The following is a 25,178-nucleotide window of genomic DNA, read 5'->3' as shown; positions in this document are numbered from 1 at the left end:
CATGAATGTGGGTGTCATCTGTACAATGGGGATGAGATCAGAAGTTCTTTAGGAAAATTAAATGAAGTCACGTATGTTGATGGCTCAGCACAGTGCCCAACGTCCCTTACACACTCAATGACAGTTTTTATTGTTTTATTAGTTATTCACTTTGGTATCGTGCTAATGAGATCACTGTTTTTATCCTCTTTAAAACTCTTTTTCTCAGCTATTTTGGGTACAATAAAAGAAGAAGTATAGTATCAGAGTAGCATCCTGATGACTTGCATATTCATTAAAATGAGTCCAGCTATAATTCAAGTACATGAACTCCACACACTTTTCTTTACTCATTTCATAAATCATTCTTAATAACCTGTTTTGGCTTTTTAAATATGAGGAACCTCATTAGTCAATGCTCTGTCACAGCCAAGCCACTTCTTCATGGGCCTGAGCCGAAGTATTACACCTGTGCCGACAAGGCAGCCCAAATTCGGGAAATTTTGTCAAAAGGCAGCAAGATCCCTTCAAATTTTGTGATCTTTAGCAAAGTTATTATTTTAGACATTGTTAAGACACTCATCAAGATGTCACTGACAATGTAGATTCCATGTGTACTGAAACTTGTACTGTTTCAGCCTTCAGCCTCACATATGACCACGTGCCTTGGGTGCCTAACCTGCTAGAAATATTAAATGATCAATAATTGATGGAATTCTGTTCAGTTCTTTTACACAAATATGTCACCCTACCTTCCCAAGTCACACATGGACCTGGAGAGACCAGGGCGTTTATTCAGTGAGTCAACAAACATGTGAGAGCCAGAATAAACAAAGAGCAATAACACAACAGCGACCAAGACAGAGATCATTCTTGCCTCTTGAACTTATATTCTAGCAGTAATTGAGAAACAGACACCAGTTTTAAGAAGCAGAATTGCGACACCTGTAATGAGTAAAGTGAATGATGTAACAAACATTGAGCTGAAATAGAGAATAATGTTAAAGAGTGTTAGGGATGCATGATAATGGTAAGGAATCGCCTTCAAGTAGGAGAGATGCTGAAAATGGAGTGTGAAACCCTATACATAAGAGTTAAAAAAAAAAAAAAGGTCAGTCATACGGGTTCTTGTGTAGAAGTTTTAGAACTTAGATTCTAAGTGTAACTAGAAGTCATGGAAATGTGTTTTGGGGGGTGATATTTACTTATGTTTTAAGATCACTTTAAGATTTTCCGTATATAAATTTTGCTTAAAGAAAAATGCCTTTTGATAAATTAGATTTTTTTTTTTCATTTTGGAAATAATGTCATTGCTCAGAGTCAGTTTGATAAATATATATTGGACTTCTGTCATGAAACATGTCACTGTGCTAGACATGGGTGATGTAAAGATGAGTGAAAAATGATCCATACATCTGGCTATTGGCTTATTCTAAATGTTGAACACCTACATGCGTTGCTTTGTTACTAGGTCTATACAATCATTTAAATTTCAAAGCCAAGTAACATATTAGAATTATGCTACTTCCTCACAGGAAGTGATCCCTAATCCCTGCGCCACTCAAGGAGGAATGTTGCTAGCATCAAAATCAAGTGTACAGTAAAACCTTGGGTCATGAGTAACTTGTTCTGCAAGTGTTCTGCAAGATGAGCAAACATTTTGAATAAACTTTAACTTGATAAATGAGTGGTGTCTTGCAATACAATTAGAACATGATGCCAAATGTCACATGATTGCAACTGAGCCAATGGTTCTTGAAATTCACTTTGATATACAAGTGTTTTGGATTACAAACATGTTTCCAGAACAAATTATGCTTGCAAACTAAGGTTTTATGGATTTTCTTTTCCAATATTCTGCCACATTCTAGTTTTCTTTGTATTTTAACCATGACAGACTCATGCAATTTTTTTTTCTTCCAGAGTTTCAGCTCTTTTCCCTCTTGGTGAAAGAATAATTTGTCTTCACAATATTCTAGAGTTTCCATTATTTTAATCTGGTTATGTGATTCATGGAAACTCTATTTTTTTTTTTCTCCTGGAGACAGACTAGTCCCCTTCTCCAACCTGAACTACTTGTGCTCTCAACTGTCTTCCCAGCTTACATGCAAACACTTCCTCTTCCCTGGTACTTGAATTTGATTCTTTTGGATCTCAGATCTTCCACTTCTATGGTTTTCCCCCACAACTCACTAGAGTAACATCTTAAATAATTTCTTGAGAAAAAAATCCATAGATGGTAGGCTTCTCAATCCTTGTATGTCTCAAAATATTTCTATTTGGCTTTCACACTGAGTTGACAATTTTGGTTGAGTACAGAATCATAAACTCAAAATCTTTTCCCCTCAGAACTTTAGAAGCCTCCCTCCACTACCCCCACTGTTCAAAACAGGGTTCCTCTTTCTCCTTTTTTTTTTTGCCTCTATTTTCTCTTCCTATTCTTTCTCCTTGTCATCACTCTGGTAAATATTGGAATATTGCCTTTATTCTTTGTGTGTAATTTTCATGTAACATGGCCAGGCTATTGTAAGTATTTGCAATCAGAAGACATTTTGGTTCTTCAGCTCTGGGAAATTTCATTTTATTATCTTTAGATCATTTGTTCCCTTTCACATTTTTTGTTGTCTTCTGGGACTCCTATCCAGTAAGATGCTCAGACATTGGGCCATTGGAGTACTCCTCTATTTCTCTCTTTTTTTTTTTCATATTTTCTCTTTGTTTTCTTCATATGGATTGGAAGAATTCATCAATTTCATCTACTAACTCTTCCATTAAGCTATATTTTGGCAATCCTTACTTTTTTTAAATTTCCATGAGCTCCTTCTGTTTTTTTTTTTATACATTCTTTTTCATTATTTTTCTCCTGGTTATATGAATATAATAACTTCTGAATTTCTCTAAAAATAGAAATTATAAATTTTAATATTCTCTTCTGTTCCCCAAATGATCTCTGCTTGCTCTGGGTCTTGTTTTGTTAATTATGATCTTTCTCTTACATGCTGCTGGTTTGACTCACATGCCTAATGATCTCTACCTGTATCTTTATTTTTAATAATAAATAATAGGTTGATGATTCAAAGTAGTTGAATGGTATCTTCCGCTGTTGAATTTATACATGCCTTGTTGAAAGAGAAGGAAGAAAGAACTCTCAGTCACTAGGCAGAGACTGTCAAAGAGCACATTTCAAGTTGGAGAGTATAGATGAGAAGTCTGCCTGGAGTTTTGGGTCCCCAGATGTCAACATAAACACAGTTGTTGTTTTTTTGTTTGTTTGTTTGTTTTTTAATTTTTTTTCAACGTTTTTTATTTGTTTTTGGGACAGAGAGAGACAGAGCATGAACAGGGGAGGGGCAGAGAGAGAGGGAGACACAGAATTGGAAACAGGCTCCAGGCTCCGAGCCATCAGCCCAGAGCCTGACGCGGGGCTCGAACTCATGGACCGCGAGATCGTGACCTGGCTGAAGTCGGACGCTTAACCGACTGCCCCACCCAGGCGCCCCAACATAAACACAGTTTTAATCTAAACACCAAAGTCTACCTCAGGCAACCTTAGCACTTCTTTGGAAATTTTGTTCAGTTGTTCTATAAAAAGCCCTTTGCTGTATTTTTTGCATGCGCTTCAATCCCAACTTACTGTCATTAGTACATACACATGGGCAGGTAGGAGGAGAGGCAAGACCAGAAAAACAGTTCTAGAAAAACATCTTTAATTGTTCTTATTTCAACTGCAATCCTCACCCTCAAGTTTTTCACTAGGAGATTAAGTTCTTCCTTCCCTGTAGCCCTGACATAGAGTCATCTGGACCATAGTTTCTTTTATTCTGTTTAGTCATCCCTTCACTTCCATCTGCCTTCTGCTGTCCAGAAATGTGTTCCATTGTTGCCTTGCTAAAGAGCATGTGAGATGGTAAATATTATTGCAGCCATCTTTGGGAAATACAATCTGCCACATTAGTCAATGCTACTGAAATTGCTACTAGTCAGTTTCAACAACGCATGTAATGGAGGAGGTATTGAGTAAGGGGAGAGGTACAGACAGAAACAACTCATTTCACCTCTGTATTCCCAACTCAAGAGTTGAGTTAAAACATGCTTATTTAAAAAACATTTATTTAGAGCATAAGCTTTCCTAATATTTGATTTTTGTACATGTATTTGTTACCCTTTATTCCCTCCTCTTTATATTCTTTAAGACATTTAAGATCTTGGGAAAAAATGCTCACTCCTGTATTCAATCCAACTTAAAGAATATTTACTGATATTGACTCTGTTCCAAATAGCTCATAATTTTTATATTGCCTCCTCTTCCACTCAAAAATGAGTATCCCCTGATTTATTAGTTTTTATTTATGTATTTAAGTTCATGTTAGCATGTAGCATAGTATTGGTTTCTGGAGCAGAACCCCGTGATTCATCATTTACCTATAACACCCAGGGCTCATCCCAGTAAGTTCCCTCCTTACTGCCCATCACCCAATTAGCCCATCCCTTCACCCACCTCCCCTCCAGCAACCCTCAGTTTGTTCTTGGTCTGTAAGAGTTTCTTATGGTTTTCTCCCTGTTTTTTAAAAATTTTCTCTCCCTTCCTCTATGTTCATCTGTTTTGTTTCTTAAATTTAAACACATGACCCATTTTGTACAATTTTATCTACTTATAATATTGCACGTTGTATTACTTGATTGTAAGGTCTATGAATTAAGGGACAAGTCTTCTCCCATTTTTTATATATGTCACCTAGTGTCCAATGCTTAATGTGCATTTGTTGGATTAATAAATTTGTCTCAGAAGCTCAGGTTCTAAATATTATACCTTTTGGTGAGAGAAGAATTCCTCAGGCATATTTAATTTTGTTTTACCCAAAGTTCTTAAAAATGTGGTTATATGATTTCTCAACCTACAGAATATGAGTGGAGTGAAATGAAAGCACTCTCTTGGATTATGAAGGGAAAAATGACTCAAGGAGCCAGTTAGTAAACATAAGACCAAAAAATTATTAAGAACCACAGCCTGAACTTGTAAAAGCACAATCATATCTGTCTATTTAGAATATTCAGTGTAGGACCAAAAAAAATTTTAGTAATTTTTAATAGTTTTTCTGTGTTCAAGTCCAATATAGGACTTGAAATTCATATTATGGCATTAGGGATAAGCATGGGAATTAGGGGGTTCCAAATGCTTAGGTTCAAACCTTGGCTCCTCCATTTAATCATTAAATGGCTTTGCAGATGTTGTTTTCCTTATCTGAGCTTTTGTTTCCCCATATTTAAAAAGAGAATGATGACTATGAGTCTTAGAACATGTTAAAACTCAATAAATGTTATTATTATGTGCTTAGTCTCCTACATCAAAATTTAGATACTTCCAATTTAAGAAAAGTCTGAACAGTACTCTAGAAAGATTTCCACTTAAAATGAATCAAAAAGAAACAAACAAAAAAAACAGAATTAGGAGAGGAAATTGATGTTTATATAACACCTATCAATTTTAAGCAGCTGTTGTATTTCGGGCACTACTATAAAAATTATATACAAATTTCCTCATTAGAAACAACACTATTATAGGTATTTTTATCTTTCTTCTATATATGAGAAAACTAAGACTCAGGGATAATCCCCATCTATTTTTAATCATTCAAATAACATTTACTGAGATTCTACTGTCTACCAAATCCTAGCATAAGAAGCAGAGCCTACAGATTTGGATCATCTTTTAGCCACCATCATTTATTTCACACTTCTTTAACTGAAATTAGTTATTTTCTACACTAGATAAGTGATTTATTATTTAATATAAATAATTATCAAATATAAATTTTCAATGTGATAAATTGATGTACTAAAACATGGCCAATAAATATTCAAAGAATATTTACAGATGAAAAAAACATGAAAAATGGAAAAGATAAAAAGTATAAAATAAATCTAAAGCCTTCGAATACAAGTACTTTAACATGCAGGTCAAAGCACATGCAACACCCTCTAAAGGTATCCAAATTATTCTGTTAAACCATGATTTTATGGCATTAAACACTTCCTAAAATAGGAAACTTGAAATCTGTCTTTATCCAAAAACCTTCTTTGTAATATTTTCCTAAATAAGATTTACCAATGTAAATATAGCACAGTTTTTTTGAGGGAAGTAATGGTCTACCCCTTTTCCTGTCCTTCCTAGATGTGCTGGGTATTTTGTTATTTGTTACCATCTTTATCATGTTTAAATTTGGCAACTTTGGAATCATATAGGCAAAGGGCTAGATCTTAATGTCATTTTAATGGGACATTTAATAAACACCATGATTTATTGGCTTACTTGCATGGACTCTCAAAACTGTGGTTACTTGTCAGCTCTTGACGGTTGCTTTCATTGGGCTGAATGTTTGAGATGTGATTCAAATGGTTTCATCCTCTAGGTCTCACTGAGGGAGGAGTTTCCTGGCTTCATTGCTCTCTTGGCAGAAAACAATGGATTCAAAAAAGAGATATTTGATCCAGGCACTTTAAAGTTTTTTCCATATTCATTACTTTATCATCCCATAGCCAAACCATCACTGAGAGTATGGCTGAAACTATACTACTTTAGAAGGTAAAATCCAAGGTTCTAATGCTGGCCTGACATTATTTAGCTTTATGATCTTGGCTAAGGCATTTAACCAGTGGGTATCTCAGTCTCTTCACCCGTCATATAGGTTAAAACATATCCACCATGCAAAGATTGAGCAAATTAAATTAAATCATGTTTATGAAAGCAATCTGCAATTTTTAAGGTACATGATTATGCTGGCATAAATCAAACACTAACCCTACAAAATTATGCCCAATTATATCCAACCCTTTCTTATTTGAACAGGTGCCTCATTCTCTCACCGTACTTTTCTCATGGTATTTCAACAAGGTTTAGAGTCATGATTCTCTTCACTAGAGTTTACAGTCTGAACCTATAGTCTAATGCACTTTCTCAGCATTCCCTAGCTGCCTTTTTCTGATCTTAAAAATAGTATTTGTGTAGTGCTTTACTGTTTATAAAGCTCTATATTGTTAAACATGATTCATTCAATAATCCAGTAAGCTATCTATGGAAAAGGTTATTTTATTATGGCTGTTGCATTGTAGCTTATGTACTACCTCTTTTTTGCAAACACTTGAAATAATAGAAATTCTAAGCCACATTTTGTAGATAAGAAAACTAAGACTCAGAGAAGCTAATTGGAAAAAGTCATAGATAATTACTTATAAATCCGTTGGTAAATTCAGGTCTTTTCACTACATATCCTAAGCTTTTCCTGCTAGGCAATCACCTCTTTTCTTTGCAATGGTTATTATTGAACCATTATTCCCATCTGTATTTAGTTACCTATATACAGTCAGCAGTTCAGTTGCTAAACTACATGTTTTAAAAATTATAAACCTCTCACTTATTTATTTTTCCAGTCCCAGAGAAATACAATATAATATGAAATGAAATGAGATGAGAGAGAAAATAGCCAATGTTTTATATTAAATAAGGTGACAAAGGCAACCAATTTAAGAATTCTCCATAAAATTATAAATAATAGATAAATCTCTGTCTTGCCAATTATTTTGTTGGAACTGCTGTAGTTCTTAGAATATCAATTATGATGTTGTTCAACTCTAAGCACAAAACATAATCCAAAATAAACATAACTTTTCTATATTACTGTGTCATTTCCTCTCTATATTTTTTTACTATTATTTCTATTCACATGTAATCTGATCTCAAGATTCAAAGTTCATAATATTTCAAAAACACAATCTTCTTTGAAAACTAATAAGCCAGATTTCTGTAAAAAATAGTTATCAAGCTATGTAGCAATTATTAAATACCAGATATGTAGCATGGATATTTCAAGACAGTTCAAAAAGCAGTTAAACATGAGGAAAAAGTGTCTTATCTCCATTTTTCTCCACTTGTACCTTGGGGAATTAAATTCAGGTTTATTCATTGCATCAGATAAGGAGTAAATAAAGATGCATTCCAAAAAGTACAATTTTAATATTTATAAAATGTAAGAAAGATTGAAGGCCTTAGAAATTCTTTTAATTGTAAAGCCTTAACATGAAAAAAATAAATCATAATATTCAGGTAAATGACAAAAGGTATTTAATATTATCATCAAATATAGATGTAGATGGAATAATTTACATTTGTGCAAAAGATTATACTTTTCATACCTTTTCTCACATCAATTCACTGTTTACTGCCTATAATTTCTGGTACTCAAATCTTGTTTACACTGATAATTCCCAGGAAGTATGAAAAATTTTAACTGTAACACTCAGAACTGCAAAGAAATCCAGAGCAAAAAAGTTTAGATTTCCTTGAAAAAAACATCCAAAAGGAAATAACAGAAGATGACATTTGGACAAGATGAGAAGCCTCCTCTTCCTTTGCTGTTTCATATAGAAAATGAAATGAGTTTGTCTCATTACCTTCTGTTTTCAACTCAATTTTTTGACATACTGTTGGCATATCATATTCTTTCTCTTTATAATTTCCACATAGAAAGGAAAACCATTGAAGAGCCCAGCTTTCAGGATGCAGTAAATCACCACCATGAAAAATTTAAGTTTGTCACCTATTGTCCTTGCTTTTGATATTTTTTCCTTTTTCTATCTGCATGTCTTTCAACACCTACTATATTTCCCCACACCTGTTTAGGTCTCTTAGTTGGACAAATACTAGGTGAGTCAAACAAGTCCAAAACTGCAGACTCATCAGCCATTTTGCCATACATTATGTACTAAATCCACTGATAATTGAAATGTAGGTGGAGTTCCCACATTTTAAAAAGGACAAATTTATTACTGCCAAATAGGCACTTTGCTAATAAGGAAACTGGCTCAGAAAAGAAGGAAATTATAAAGAAATTATATCACTGGGTAGAAAATTATATGGAAAGTCAAATCTCACCAAGTGTGGTATTTTGTGGTTCTGCTATAATGGAACAAGACAAAATGACCTTCAACTGAGTTTCCACTAAACATTTTATTTCTTATTACTAAGACATTGGATCTGTATATAGGAAATTTCAGAACTAGAAAACAAAGAACTAAATCAGTATCCAAATGTAAATACTGATTTGGATTATCCTCATTAGTCTAAATGTGGATAAGAAAGGGAAAGCCTGAAAAATTATTTAATTACATGACATTAAACACTGGGAGGCTAAAAAAAATAGACCATGAAAAAAGAATATACTAATTCTTCACAATTTAAAATTTTATATCATTAATTTTATTTTAAATTTTGAATCATGACTCCTTATTATTTATGATTTATACTAAAATTGTTCTTTTTTTATTTATAGAGAAAAGAAAGTGTCCTTTATTTAATAAGACCTTGAACCCAGAAAAAGCCAATTCTTCCTACTATTTCTTATTACTTGGACAAGAATATTGTTGTAAAGAGTCAAGTAATAATTTGGTCTTTGGGAGACACTTTTGATATCACCAAGTTCCCTATTAAAGATGGAAACTTCAGTGAAGTCTAAACCTGAAGAGACCCACTTTGGTGAAGAAGAGTTTGATAAATCAAAGATCAGCCATTTGATTGCCAAGTTCAAGCTCAATCAAGTGCCAAGTTCAGCATCCAAAGGATATCAGGAAGAACAAGAAGAGCAGCTTTACCTCCACAAAGTTTATACATTTTTCATGCAAATTAGTCTTTTCTGACTTTCAACCCAGTATAAATTGATTTGTTTCATGAAGAAAACTGATTTATATACATCCATCCATCATTGAACCAATGGAAAAGGTCTTTGGACATGCCAAATGACAGGAGACACAGGTCTGACATTAACTTTTTGGTGGTACTAACTTTATCATCTGAATTCAGAAACACCTCCAGTATTTTTCTTAATGGCAATGAGTCAAACTACATCATAAAATCCTTTCAGTCTCTTCATTGTAGTGTGTAGTGTACAAATTCCTGTCTGGTTTGTATGGGTATAAATCTGAAAATATCCAGGATTTGCTCCTCTTGGATGTCACACTTACTTAATGCTCTCTGATATTGGAGCTGATGGTGAAGTAATAACTGCCATGATCAGGCATAAAGTACCAATCCTCTCCCACCCCCACCACACACAAAACATATTACTTACTAGGTCAACCAGGCTAATGTCTTTGTTCAAATTTATAAATGTAAGAAAGCAATAACCACAGATAGGAACTTGTTGACAAACTTGAGTTCGTGGAAATACAAATTAATTTGATATTAATTCTAATAGCATTCTTAAAATGTATGCTACTGAGAAAAGTACAGACAAATGACACTATTAAATACAAAGCAGAGAGTTCAAGGTGTCTTCAAAGGAACTCACATAGATCCTTCCACAATAAGACCATGATAGAAGTGAGAAACTGCTGTTATGAACAGTAATAAAGGCAAAAAGATTATTCTAATCCAATTGGCTGGTTAAGAATCAGACTGTTGAGTAGGAAGATGAGAGCATCAACAGAAAGAGATGAAGGATGTATGTAATGCCATCATTATTATGCTGTAAGAAGGCAAGGATGAGCTAGGTAATGACCTGTACCTTCTAATGGGTGAAGTACCGCCACCTGGAGGTGTCTCTTCTAGACCCAAGATCAAATAGGATCAAATAGGCTAAGTAGATCAATAAAGGCATATTCTATTAAGCTTGTCACAGAATATGAAAGACCTACATTTGTAGCAACGTTGGTATAGTGGCAGTTTAAGACTCTTGTTTGCAATGCCATTCACAATATTCTCGTCTTGAATATAAGTTTTCTCAGCACTCTAAATTAGCAGAAAATACACTGCGTGTTCTTTAAAATAAAGACATTTAAAGCTGGCACCATTAAATAAGTAATGATAGAAACTGCTTATTTTTAGAGTTTCTAAAAACTAAAAATTTAGTTTCAGTGGTCTAATGACAGAAGTAATAAATCCTTTTTTTTTTCATCCCATAGACTACCCTGTTGCCCAGTATCCAGGAAGAAGCAGAAAACATGCTTTGGCTGAGTTTGGGGCTCTCTAACGTGGTGAAAATTGGGGCGTTTCCTAGGGAGAAGGGTAAGTGGCATTACATAATTAGATGTACCAAATTTTCTGCTTAGCAACAAATTTGTGTAAGGAAAAAAATGTATTCAGCTTGAGTTACTCTGATGAATGTTATAGAGGCCCTTGGAAGCCTGGAAAAATCTTTTAGCCACTTAGGGATGCTAATTTACAGGGGACAAAAAAGCAATATGCTAATTTTTGTAAACAGCTATTCTTTGGAAAAACATTCTGGAATACTACGAAAGGACAAGAAGAGGGAGTACATCTCCATTATTCTCAGAGAAACAAAATAGCCTGATCCTAATATTCTAATTAAATGGGGTTCTACAGAAATTTTACTTCATGGACAGAGCTAAGATTTCTCAAAATGCTTGTTTAGATACCAAGTCCTTGTGCCTTTTTAGTCTGACAAAGATTTAAGGTTTTCTGTCTCCAAGGTAGTGTTTTCCCCCTTCTAAAAATATTTTTGGTGACCTACTTCAATGGGGCTCTTTTGGGGAAAAAAAAACAACTTAGAAATCTCTTTTTCGCAAACCCCTACCAGCTCAGAAATTTTACTGAAAGTATCCCTGACATATGTCCCTTCTACCTCTGTCTGATACTACCAATAAGAAGGAGTTCATTACCTAAAAATGTGGGTTATTCTATTTTTGAACAGCTTTAATTGTTCTAAAGCTCTTCTTTACATTGTCTTTTTAAATTTTCCTTTCTTAATATTTCTGCCCATTAGTCTTAGTTTTGCCGTTTGAATATAACAAAGTTAATGAACTCCTTATCTTATGCAGCAAACTTCTCATATTTAAAAGCAATCATTAGAAATTCCTCTTATAGACTAAAATGCTCCAGTTTTTCCAACATTTTCTCTTTCAGCTTTTATCATTGTCATTGTATATAATATTTCTATTTGTGATTATTTATGCACTTCTTTCATCCCTCAAGAAAATATATGTGTCTAATATGTTGTTTAACTTTGTACGATTACCAGAGTTTCTCTGCACATACTGAGCATCAGCTTGTTATAGTAAGGTCACAGTTAGGCCTTGACCAGTAGGCTCAGTGATACAGCAAGAAGTGAACCACAAAAAGGGCACCTGGATGGCTCAGTTGGTTAAGCATCCGACTCTTGATTTTGGCTCAGGTCTCACAGTTTATGAGATAGAGCCCCGTGTTGGGCTCCATTCTGACAGCACAGAGCCTGCTTGGGATTTTCTCTCTCCCTCTTTCTCTGCCTCTCCCCTCCCTCTCTCACACTCCCTCTTTCTCTCTCTCAAAATAAATTAAAAAAAATTTTCTTTCATAAGTGAACCACAAAATAAAGTAAGATATTAACCATACTACAGGAATTAAGAAAACCCAGATGTAGACATTAGGACCAGATGACATGAAGTAAACTAAAATAGTACCTTCTCAGACAACCCCAAAGATGTAAAGGAATAAAAGATAGGAATCACCCATGGTTATAGATTCCCTACACTGGCTTCTAGGACCACTAAACTGAGAGTATGCTTTCTTAGATACAAGAAAGTTTGTGGGGAGGTATACTTCCTCAGGCTGTCATTGTCCTTAATATCTGGCATATCTTTCATATGGTTTATATCTTGACTTTATAAAAAATTAAAGCAATCTCAGCTGAGACTGACATCCTTGGATCAGATATCAACCAAACAAGTTTTAAAAGCTCTAGTTCTACTTGAAAATTAGTTAACCTGGGGTGCCTGGGTGGTTCAGTCAGTTAAACATCCAACCCCTGATTTCGGCTCAAGTCATGATCTCACAGCTCATGAGATCAAGCCCCACGTCGGGCCCTGCTCTGGGTATGGAGCCTGCTTAATATTTTCTCTCTCCCTTTCTTTCTGCCCCTCCCCCACTTGCGTATGCAAACTTTCTCTCTCAAAATAAATAAATTTAAAGAAAATCAGTTAATGTAATTCCCCATACCCACAGGTTATTGCAAGATTGTAGGATATCAGAGCAATACACATAAATAAATTCTATTTCTACATACTAGCAATGAAAAATTAGAAATTAAAAAATTTAAAATAGATGTCATTTATAATAGCACCAGACACATGATTAATTAGCTATAAATGTGAAAGATATAAATGCTGACAACTATAAAAAACTGATTTTAAAAATTAAAGACAATTTAAATAAATGGAAAGATACAATTTTCCTTCTACTTAAAGAACTTCCAAACATATGTTCTTAGTGTTGGTCTACTGGTGTTAAATTCTCTCAGATCTTGTAAATATAGAAAACATTGCACCCTCTTTTTTGAAAGATATTATCATTTAGTATTGGATTCTAGTTTTAAAGGTCTTTTTTTTCTTTTAGTACTTAAAAATATTCTGTTGTCTTCTCACATTCTTTTCGAAGAAAAATGTGCTCTTATATTTGACTTTGCTCCTCTGTACATAATGTATATTTTTTCATTGGGTTATTTTAAGGTTTTTCTCTATATCACAGATGTTTAGTACTTTAATTGTTGTATGTCTTGCTATACATGTATTCATGTTTCCTGTGTTTGGTGTTTGTTGAGCTTCTTAGATCCATGGATTTATAGTTTTTCTTAAAATTTGGAAATTTTCCAGATATTATTTCCTCAAAACTTTTTTTCTGTTTTCTATTCTTTTTTTCTCCTTTTGGGACTCAAATTACACATATAGTGGGTCTCTTAAAGTTCTGCTATTAATCACAAATGTTCTGTATATGTTTTTCCTTTTTCTTTGCAGAAAATTTATATTATTATATATTTAAATTCAATATTTTCTTAATTTTTCTTTCTTCAAAATCTAATCTGATATTAATCTCATCTAGTGTATTTTTATCTAAGACATTTTAGTTTTAATTTGGGAGAGCTTGATTTGGATCTTTTTACAATTTTATGTCTCTATATAACATTTTGAACATACAGAATACAGTTATAACTTTTGATGTCCTTATCTACTAGTTCTAACATCTGCTTAAGTTCTAGGTATATTTTAACTGATTCTTTTTCTTTTTATTATGGGTCATATTTTCCAGCTTCTTTGAATGTCTGCTAATTTTTGATTGGATGCTAGACATCATAAATCTTACCTTATGGGGTGCTAAATATTTTTGCATTATTACAAATATTCTTGATTTTTTTTTTCCTGGAAAACAGTTAAGTTATTTAGAAACAATCATATTGTGCCTTGCTTTTAAGTTTTGTTAGACAGGACAAGAGCAGGCTTAGTCTATAGCCAATTATTTCCCACTAGTGAACCAAAACTCTCTTAGGTGCTGTAAGGTTTCTAGTTTGGCTGGTAGGAACAGGCACTATTCCAAGCCCTGAATGACTATTAGCCACTTTTCTGTTTAATCCTTTTGGATTGTTCAGAGGGTTTCCTTTCCTTACATGCACAAACAGATTAATACTCAGCTGAATACTACAGAGGGACTTTCTGCATATCTCAGAAGTTCTCTCTCTATGTAGCTACCTTCTCTCCACTGCTTTGTTTTGTGAACTCTATGTACCTTGATTTCCCCAAATGGTCAGCTCCATCTTGACAACTTAAGGAGTCTATGGGGTTCTGCTTGAGTTCTTCCTCTCCACACAAGGCTTGGACTCACTGTCAAGGAGTTCACTGGGGAAATTGTATACCTCACCTCATTTGTTACCCATCTCTCAGGAATCACTGTCCTGTGTTGCCAGTTATACAATGTCTTAAAAACCATGATCTAAAATATTATGTCTGTGATTTGATTGAATCAGGCATGGAGGTAAACCTGGTCCTTATAATTCCATATTTTGCAGAAGCAAAGTCTCAAGGGAACTATTGAAATAGCTTCATAACTGGTTTCCCACATCTAAATTCATTTTTCTTAAATTTTATTGTTACTTTCCTACTTACAATATTTCTGTAACCCCAAATTACCACAGCAATAGTGCCCAAATGTCTGTCTTTAGACAATTGCCAGGTCTGTGGTAAAGTTCTTATCAGAAACATGAGAAAAATGGGAGTTTTAAATACAATTTTATTGAGAAGTACAGAATCATAAATATTCAGTCTGTAATACAATTTTATTGTGAAATATAGCATCATAAATATTTAGTCTACAGTTCAATAAATTGTCATTAAGTAAAAGTTTATTTAACATCATCAAATTAAGAAATAGAAATTTTGCCAGCTCCCCAGAAACCCCACATAGGCCTCTTCCAAACCATAGACAGATAGACAGATAGATACTTTGTTTTATCTTGCTTCTGTTTTTTTCAATAATTGTTTATAGTTAACTAATGTTACCAAAACAGTAAGATATGGTGGAATACAGTTGAAACCTCACTGAACTGAGGCAATTTGAGTAACCTCCATAAGGAAGTTCTATTTAAAGTGAGACATAAAGGAGATAACCAGTCAAGAAGAAGAAAAGAGGTACTAGGAGAAAAACTGTGGTTTTCCTGGCAGAAGTAACTTTTGACTAATCTAAACTATCAAACACGCACATACACACACACACACACACACACACACAACTGGAAATGAGAAGGGAGTAAAACTACAGAAGATAAATATTAAAACCTTCATAAAGTAATATAAAATGTCATTCCTATTAAACTTGAAACTTCCAATGAAATTAATATTTTTCTGGGGAAAAAATGAAGTGTTATTGAAAAAGGAAGAAATCAAGTACCTGGTTGCTCTGTTAATCATGAAAGGATTTCAAAAGTCATAAAATAATGATTCAAGTTAATTATTCAGGTTTTAGCAATTTCATGGATGCTTTCTTTCATATTTATAAGGAAAAGATAATATTTCTTCAACAGAAAATTCTGAGGCATAAGAAAATGTGGAAGGCTGCAGTTCATTTTATGAAGCTTTTAGAGATAACACAAAAATTTATATTAGTCTCATCTACAAATATCAAAAAAATACTAGAAAAAATTATTAGACATCAAATTAAATGGAGCATGATCAAGAAGGGTTTAGTCTAGGAATAAAAAGATAATAGCAACTCTATTAATAAACTAATTATATCAACATAAAATATAAAATTGTTTGGTAATTTCATGTAATACTAATGTTGATTTATTAAACACATATTTTTGGAGCAGACACTATGTGGCAGGCACTGTTTAAGTTCTAGGGATATAGGATAAGCAATACAACATCCATGCCATCATTGAATTTATAATATAGTGAGAGAGAATGGTACTAAAAATTAATGAAAAGAATATATATTATTTTAAAATTTTTGAGGAAACTCCATACTGTTTTCCAGAGTGGCTGTACCAGTTTGCATTCCCACCAGCAGCGCAAAAGTGTTCCCCTTTCTCCACATCCTTACAACTGAGCAATTTCACTACTGAGTATTTATGCAGAGGATACAAATATGCAGATTTGAAGGGGCACATTCACCCCCATGTTTATAATAGCACTATCAACAATAGCCAAATTGTGGAAAGATTCCAAATGTCTATTAACTGACCAATGGATAAAGAAGATGTGGTATATATATACGATGGAATATTACTCAGAGATCAAAAAGAATGAAATCTTGCAATTTGCAACAATGTGGATGGAACTAGAGTGTATTATGGTAAGTGAAATAAGTCACAGAAAGATAAATATCATATGATTTCACTAATAAGTGGAACTTAATAAACAAAACAGATGAACATAGGGGAAGGGAAGGAAAAATAAGATAAAAAGAGACGGGGAGGCAAAATTTAGAAATTCTTAAATATAGAGAATAAATTGAGGGTTGTGCAATGGGTATTAAGGAGGGCATTTGTTGAGATGAGCACTGGGTGTTATATGTAAGTGATGAGTCACTAAATTCTATTCCTGAAATCATTATTACACTGTATGTTAACTAACTTGGATTTAAATAAAATTTAATTGAAAAAATATATATTATAGTAATACTAAATACTATGATCAAAAGTGTAACAGGATGAAGTATAAGTGTCAATTAAAGAAGCAGCTGTTTTAGGAGGCAAGTGAAAAAAATATTCTCAGAGATGTTGGACAAGGCAGAGAAGCTTGCTAAGAATATGTGAAAGAAGAACTTTTCAGGCAAAGAACAAATAGAACAAATACAAAATCCCCAGGGTGAAAATGAGGATGGTAAGTCTTGGAGGCAGTAGGAAAGCCAATATTGGTAAACAGGACGGGGGTAGGAAGAAAAGGATATGCTATGTAGCCAGAGAAGACAGGCCAGATCTCTAGGGAACTTTCTTGCCAGGATTTTAACTGTTAAAGGATGTAAACTGAAGGGTTTTAAGCAGAAGTGATATAATTTGATTTCCATTTTTAAAAAGGTACTCTACTGGGTGGATAACATATTATAACCATAAGAATACAAGTAGAAGAACAGTTAGGGGGATATTAGACAAGTTGAGTCTAGAGGGAGAAGTGCTAAAAAGTGGCTGCGGTGGACATATAGTATGAAAATATGGGTATAGATTTGCTGAATGGATTATGTGTGATAGATCAAATCCACTTCATAACAATGTGGAATTTCGGGGAAGAGAAGATGCGAGGGAAGGAGCAGTAGAGACTAATACGCGAAGTGTGCTGCTTTGGACACAAAGGTTAGACATTTATAGTGGTTTAGTTGTTTTTACATTCTCAGAAGTGACTTCCATCATGGAGCTGAGGCAGCAGACCCTGTCACCCAATCCCAGTCAGCAGAAAAAGGAAAGAGAATAGAAAGCAAACTGCTTCCTTACAATAACATGATTCAGAAGGTGAAGCTATCACTGCTACTGCCATCACACTGGACCAAACTTACCCCTAACATGGTCCTTAGCTGGACAGCCAAATGCTCGGCTGAAACTCAGGGAGCTCTGTTATTAAAAGGAAGATGAGGAGAAAGCATACCAAAAAAGAACTGAGCATTCTACAACACAATAATTAACAGTCTCTTGCAGGCACTCAAGTAGGATGCCAAATAAGCATTTGATATACAATTTAAAAAATGGTTTCTGTAACTTAATAAATGATATTTATGTAAAACTGAGACCTATCATATTTAGTGTAAAATATTAAAATCAGAACTAACATATGGTTACTGACAATTATTTAACATGTGTCTGGGTTGCTAAATAATAAGACAAGAAACGATAAGTACTATTTACAACTCATAGTAGTTCAATAATGGAGACTAATTTCAAAAATATGCAAAATAGATACATTTAATATATATACACGTTTATATGAATAATTATATTTGTAACAGAAATAAAATATGTGGTTCATTGTAGAAACCTTAGAAAATACAGTAAATTAAGAAATAGAAAATATTAGATTTCTTCTTTAATTTCTTGGTTGACCCATTAATTATTTAGTAACATGTTATTTAATTTCCATGTATTTGTGCTCTTTACAAATTTTTTCTCTTGGCTGATTTCTAGTTTCATAACATTGTGGTCAGAAAGATGCACAGTGTGTGACTTCAATTTTTTTTTAATTTGTTGAGACTGGTTTTATGGCCTAATTTATAATCTATTCTGGAGAATGTTCCACGTGTACTTGAAAAGGACATATATTCTACTGTTTTAGGATAGAAGTTCTGAATGTGTTTGTTAAATCCATCTAGTCTAGTGGGTCATTCAAAGCCACCATTTCCTTCTTGATTTTCTGTTTATATTATCTGTCCATTGATGTAAGTGGGGTGCTAAATTCTCTTACTATTAATGTATTACTATCAATTATTGCCCTTATGTTTTTTTGTTTGTTTTTTATTAATTTTATTTTTTTAAGTTTATATCCAAATTAGTTAGCATATAGTGCAACAATGATTTCAGGAGTAGATTCCTTAGTGCCCCTTACCCATTTAGCCCATCCCCCCTCCCACAACCCTTCCAGTAACCCTCAGTTTGTTCTCCATATTTATGAGTCTCTTCTGTTTTGTCCCTCTCCCTTTTTTTATATTACTTTTGTTTCCTTTCCCTTATGTTCATCTGTTTTGTCTCCTAAAGTCCTCATATGAGTGAAGTCATATGATTTTTGTCTTTCTCTGACTGACGGATTTCACTTAGCTTAATACCCTCCAGTTCCATCCAGGTAGTTGCAAATGGCAAAATTTCATTCTTTTTGATTGCTGTGTAATACTCCATTTTGTGTGTGTGTGTGTGTGTGTGTGTGTGTGTGTGTGTGTGTATACACATCTTCTTTATCCATTCATCTATCAATGGACATTCTGCCCTTATGTTTTTTATTAACTATTTTATGTATTTGGGTGTTCTCATGTTGGGTACATAAATATTTACAATTGTTATATCCTCTTATTGAATTGTCCCCTTTATTGTTATATAGTGTCCTTCTTTGTTGTTATAGTCTTTGTATTATAGTCTATTTTATCCAATAGTAAGCATTATCTTTTGACATCAGTTTGCATGATAAATATTTCTCCATACCCTCACTTTCAATCTGCAGGTGTCTTTCGGTTTGAAATGTGTATCTTGTAGGCAATATATAGATGGGTCTTGCATCTATAGCAATATGGGCCTATCTCAAGATGCAAGACAAATCTCAAATAAATAATATAACATGAATTCAAAGGGATACATGGACCCTTATGTTTATTGCAGCTTTATTTACAGTAGCAAAATATGAAAACAGCCAAAGTGTTCATCAATTAATAAATGGATAAAGAAAAGGTGGTATATTATACAATGGAATAGTATTCAGCCATAAAAAACTATCTTGCCATTTGCGACAACATGGATAGAGCTAAAGAGTATAATGCTAAGGGAAATAAGCTAGTCAGACCATATGATCTCACTCACATGTGGAATTTAAGCAACAAAACAAATAAACCAATGAAAAAGAGAGAGAAAGAGAGAGAAAAACCAAGAAAAAGACGGTTAACTATAGAGAACAAACTGATTGTTCCCAAAGAGGAGGTGTGCGGAGGATGGGAGAAAAGGGGGATTGGGATTAGAAAGTACACTTACGATGAAAAAAAAATAAAATGACAAAAAGAAATAGAAAATAAAGATTACCCAATATCACTCTTCAGAAGTGTCCACTATTAACACCTTGCTGTGATTTCATTTAAATATCTACAGATTATTTATTCTTACAAATCATGCTCATAATGCATTACAAAGCAAGTTCATATTGCTCACACACACATACACACAAACACAAATATATATATTTTAACATGTTTTTGCTACCTAACACAAGATTACAGTTTTCCTAAACTTTTGTACTGCTGGGTTTTTTAAAATATATTTTTATTATCATATAATAGTTCGTAAGTAGTAATGACTTGAATTAAATTTTTGGGTTCCAACACTAAAAATGCTGACATTTGTTTATTCAAAAAGAAGAAATTATTCTCTAGGCAGCAAGAATTTATCCTATATTCCAAAAGCTATATGACATTGACATTCTAATTCCTATCTCTTTAAAAAATCGCTGGTGTTAAGAAAAGACAACTGACAATATAATGACAGGATCATTAGTATCTGGATTCTTTATTTTTCTGAACTACCAACAAATTCCATGCTTCCCTGAATTATTGCCTTGAGACATCACCGTCACAAGAAAAAATCCCCTACATGTTTACCTGTAGTCACAGGAAACTGCTTTGCTTCCTGAAAGTAGTAGTCAGGGGTAGACAGAAGGATACACATCTTTCTTAGAAATGAGGAAGGATGCTTCTAGAAGTTCTTCAAATCATTGTCTAAGGATTCTATAAAACCCAGAGAAAGCCTCCTGGCAGCCTCCTCTCCTTCAGTCACAACAAGGTCACTCTCATCATCGATATTAAAGAATAAAGGAAAGGAAATGAAGGAAATTATAATCTGAAAGAGAAAAGAAAATTTAAATCAGCCTGGAGGATAGGAAGCCTAGAAGGCCAAAACCTGGAAAGCTGTAGAAACCCATCTTGTGTTCAAGTCTGAGCCTCTGTTTTCTCATCTACAAAAGAACCAGTAATGACACCTCTACCTCTGCCAAGCACTTTTAAAAAAAATGATTTAACTTAAACCTCACAACTGTCTATGGTAGTGATCATTATCTTTACTCTATAAATGAGGGGTTTGAAGTTCAGAATGATTAGAAAACATGTCCCAGGTGATGCACCATCCCGCCTCAAGCAGGATTCCCCACCCAGCTCTCAAGACCTCCGAACTCTGTGTCTTCCATGTGTCATAGTAAATGCAACTTATCTCAAGGCTTGCTGTGAACATTAAAGGTTTAAGTGCCTACTATTGCATCTTAATAAATGTTAGTTGACTGAATGAAAGCAGATTATAGTCAACTGTTAAAGGAAAATCCATATTGAGTTAAATTTGCCAAAGACCTAGAAACTGTTGTTATTTAAATGAGTCCTATAAATGGCATAGTTATGGAATACAGTGAAAAAGGGAAAAATTTGTTGACATTATAACTGAAAAAAAATTTACTCCATTATATTGTATATAGGAAATTTATACATTTTCGTATTTTAAAAATTTGTCATAGTTTTAAACTCATATTCATTTTAATAGTTAGAACTCAGTTCACAAAAGGTCTTGGGTGCCAGACTTATGAATTCCATTTTTATTTATCTACCTTGGGAACCCACAAAAGAATTTTGAGCATAGTAGAAACAGAACCAGATTTGCCTATTAAAAACAAACAAACAGGGGCGCCTGGGTGGCTCAGTCGGGTTAGCCGTCTGACTTAGGCTGAAGTCATGTTCTCATGGTTTGTGGGTTCAAGCCCTGCGTCAGGCTCTGTGCTGACAGCTCAGAGCCTGGGGCCTGCTTCTGATTCTGTGTCTCCCTCTCTCTGGCCCTCCCCCGCTCATGCTCTGTCTCACTCTCTCTCTCAAAAATAAATAAACATTAAAAAAAATTTTTAAACGAACAAAAACAAAAAAACAAAAAAAAACCCTAACACTCTTCAAAGATGTACTCTCTGAATAGAATGGTATATCAGTGAAGAAAGCCCATGTTACGTTGCTGTCAAAAACAAATTTAAAATACTCAGTGGCTTAAAACAACCAAGGTTTATTTCTTGGTTTTCTTGGGTTTAGGGATGGGGACAAGGGTGCTATTCTATTTCATCTTCACTCAAGTACTCTGCTTAGCAGAGCCAGCAATAATGACAAGAGTAGGGGACATAGTGACTTGAGCCTTTGCCCTGATAGCCCTTGCCTACCAAGAAGTGACACATGTCACACCTCACATTTTACACAGGGAGAGAAGAGTGCAGCTTTACCATGTGCTGGAAAGAGAATTGAAAATATTGCTGAAGGGCACAAATATTTTGTCTCAAAAGGATATAAGACTAGAGGTAAGATCATTCCAGCAAGTGATGAAATTCAGCATGAAAGAAATGATGAGATCTTAAGTCAGACAGTGATGGGGGGGGGCAGAAAGAATGATAGGGATAAAAGCAATATGAATTAAAGTAATAAACTACAGGATATGGAAATTTCTTAGATATAGATTGGAAAAATAAAACACAAAATACAAATATATATATATATATATACCTGCAGCTTTGATAAAGCATTATTTTTTTTCGAAGTAGAAAGTAGTTTTAACTAACTTTCTAAGAGGTATAATCTGTTTTTTTTAAGTACTCAGATTACAGAAAAAATAAATAAGTAATTTATCCAGAAAGTTGTCTACCAATTTCTTTCCTCAATATAAAAAAGACAGCTATTATAAAAACACACACACACAAAATTCTGCTTAAAAAGGTGTTGAGAAGAATATATTTAGAAAACGAATCCAGAAATTATGTTTAACAAACTGACTTCCAAATCTCATTTCAAAACACGAAATCATCTCCAGTATCCTTCCAACAAATTTTCATTATTAATTTGTCCTGAAAATAGCACTAAAATTTGGGAAAATGATGGGAGCAGAGCAAATTTATAGCCTAGAATTGGCTTCTGGGACTCTATTTCCTAAGCAAAAGCTATAAAATCTGTCCCTAAAGTAATATATTATTTAAGCTGGAAAGGAGCAAAGTGTTTGTGGTAAACATATTGAAGAATCTAGAAGTGAATATTAATTTAGCAATAAGATGTACTTAAATTATTTATGCCAAATAAAGGCAATTTTCCCTGGCAAGAGTGTAGGAAGAACTATGGTATTGCTGTTAAAATTCTAGAATGGAGAAACACTGAGTCAGAATTTCCTTACCTTAGTCACAGTGTTGCTTTACCACGATGGAGAGGTTGTGAAACAAAGCACATTCCATTTTGATACGGTGCTATATGGATATGTTGGCACTTGTTCATTTCTCTGTAGAGAATTGTATCACAAGCCTCAACAGAACAAGGAAGAATGTTGAGCAAATAAAAATTCTACTTGGTCTAATTTATGTAATTACAGTTCTGGGTATGCACTTCTCTCCACATTTTAAGTTGAATTATTAGTCACAGGAGAAGTACACATAATTCCCTTCAAATGTTTCAGTTAATTTTCATAAAGTCATAAACCTGACTAATTTCCATAAAGTCATACATTGGGAGTTTATCTCCCTAAATGTAGACTTGGGAACATTCTTGAACAATGCCAGGCAACTGATAATCCATAGAGAAATAGCATGGTAGAATATCCTACATTCTTTTTTACTAGTCATCAGCTTCCTCTTTGTCTTCAAATCATGGGAAGGAAGACTCTAATGAACATTATTTTTATATTCAGAAAAATTACAGATTTTGGATTGAGTGAAGTATAAAACTCCACATTTCAAAACTAATTTTTCTTTAGACTTTTAGTTGCCTTATGGGGCACCTAGGTGGCTCAGTCAGTTGTGTGTCCAACTCCCGATTTCAGCTCAGGTCATGATCTCACAGTTTCATGAGTTTGAGCCCCACATCAGGCTCTGCACTTGGGATTCTCTCTCTCTCTCCCTCTCTCTCTACCCCTCCCCTGTTCATGCTCTCTCAAAATAAATAAATAAACTTAAAAAATTTTAAACTTTTAGTTACCTCAATTTTACAATGATGTAGAATATTTATGTAGATATTTAGACCCCAAGAATGGGAAGATTTGTATTATATTTCTAGCTCTGCCATTGATATTATATCAGAAACAAAATTTTTCTATGTGCTTCAACACCTCTGTCTACTAAAAAAATGAAATAAATTTATTTCCTCAAACAAATCTGGAAAAAAATCCTTTGGAAAATGTATAAGCAATTTGTCCTTCTGAGTGTAGAAAACCAAAAATTTCCTTTCCATCAAACTCCTGTAGTTGTCTTTATATTGAACTTAAAATAAGAGTAAATGGACTTTCTTAAATATATCGAAAATAATAGCTAAAACATTATTTATGGATTTCAGATTGTTCCTATTTGTAACTTCTAACAATCTCTCAAAGTGGATAGAAATGACATTACTCTCTTATTTTATAGGCAAAGGACTGAGGGTTAAGTTAAGCAATGTTTCCAAAGACCACAACACTATTCTGATGGTTGGCCCAGGGCTCATTCTCTTACATGATAGCTTATGTTTACCAATAATACCACTATCAAATACTATGCTAGTTCTTTTAGGGCATACAAAGAAATCTAAGATATTGTCACGAACCTTAGTAAGTATTAATGTATTAGTGAGTCAAAAAATCTGAATCCAAGGAGGAACAAACATCGCAGGGGTCATACCGAATGAAAGGTTACATAAAACGAAGTCTCCCTACCATATACAGAAATTGAGAAAGGCTTTATATAAACCGGAGCATTCCAGAAATATTTCATGGAAGAGGGTAATATTTAAAATTCATTATTTGGGCAGACAAGTGATGTTGGGAGGCTTTCTGATTAAGAGAGAGGAAATATTTGCTAAATCACAGAAACAGAAACAGGTATGTCTTTCTGGCACATTGAGATATAGGTATTCCTGAAGCAAAGCTTGTGCATCAGAGAAGGCTGAAAAAATAAGTTTGGATAGGTAGGGTAAGACAGGCCTTCAAAGTGTTGCAGTTTGTCTGTGAGGTAAATATTGAAGGAGGATAGTGTTCTAAAGTAGGTAAAAACTCTTACAGAAAATCTGTTTAAACTAGATTAGCAAGACTGGCTAATACATGCAATGTCTTTTGGTCATTGGACATTCCAGCCAAACTGGAAGGTGTTGCTGCAATTTAGGTTTGCAGGGATCGGCCTAGAATGGTAAGCCATGACAGTGAAGAAGAAGGGATATCCCTTTTTTTCCTCAAAGAGTAGGTAAATAA

The sequence above is a fragment of the Panthera pardus genome, unplaced genomic scaffold (assembly GCF_024362965.1).
Source record: "Panthera pardus isolate Hobbes unplaced genomic scaffold, ASM2436296v1 HiC_scaffold_17, whole genome shotgun sequence".
NCBI lineage: Eukaryota > Metazoa > Chordata > Mammalia > Carnivora > Felidae > Panthera > Panthera pardus.
The sequence above is the reverse complement of the archived record's forward strand: the minus strand, read 5'-3'. Positions refer to the sequence as shown.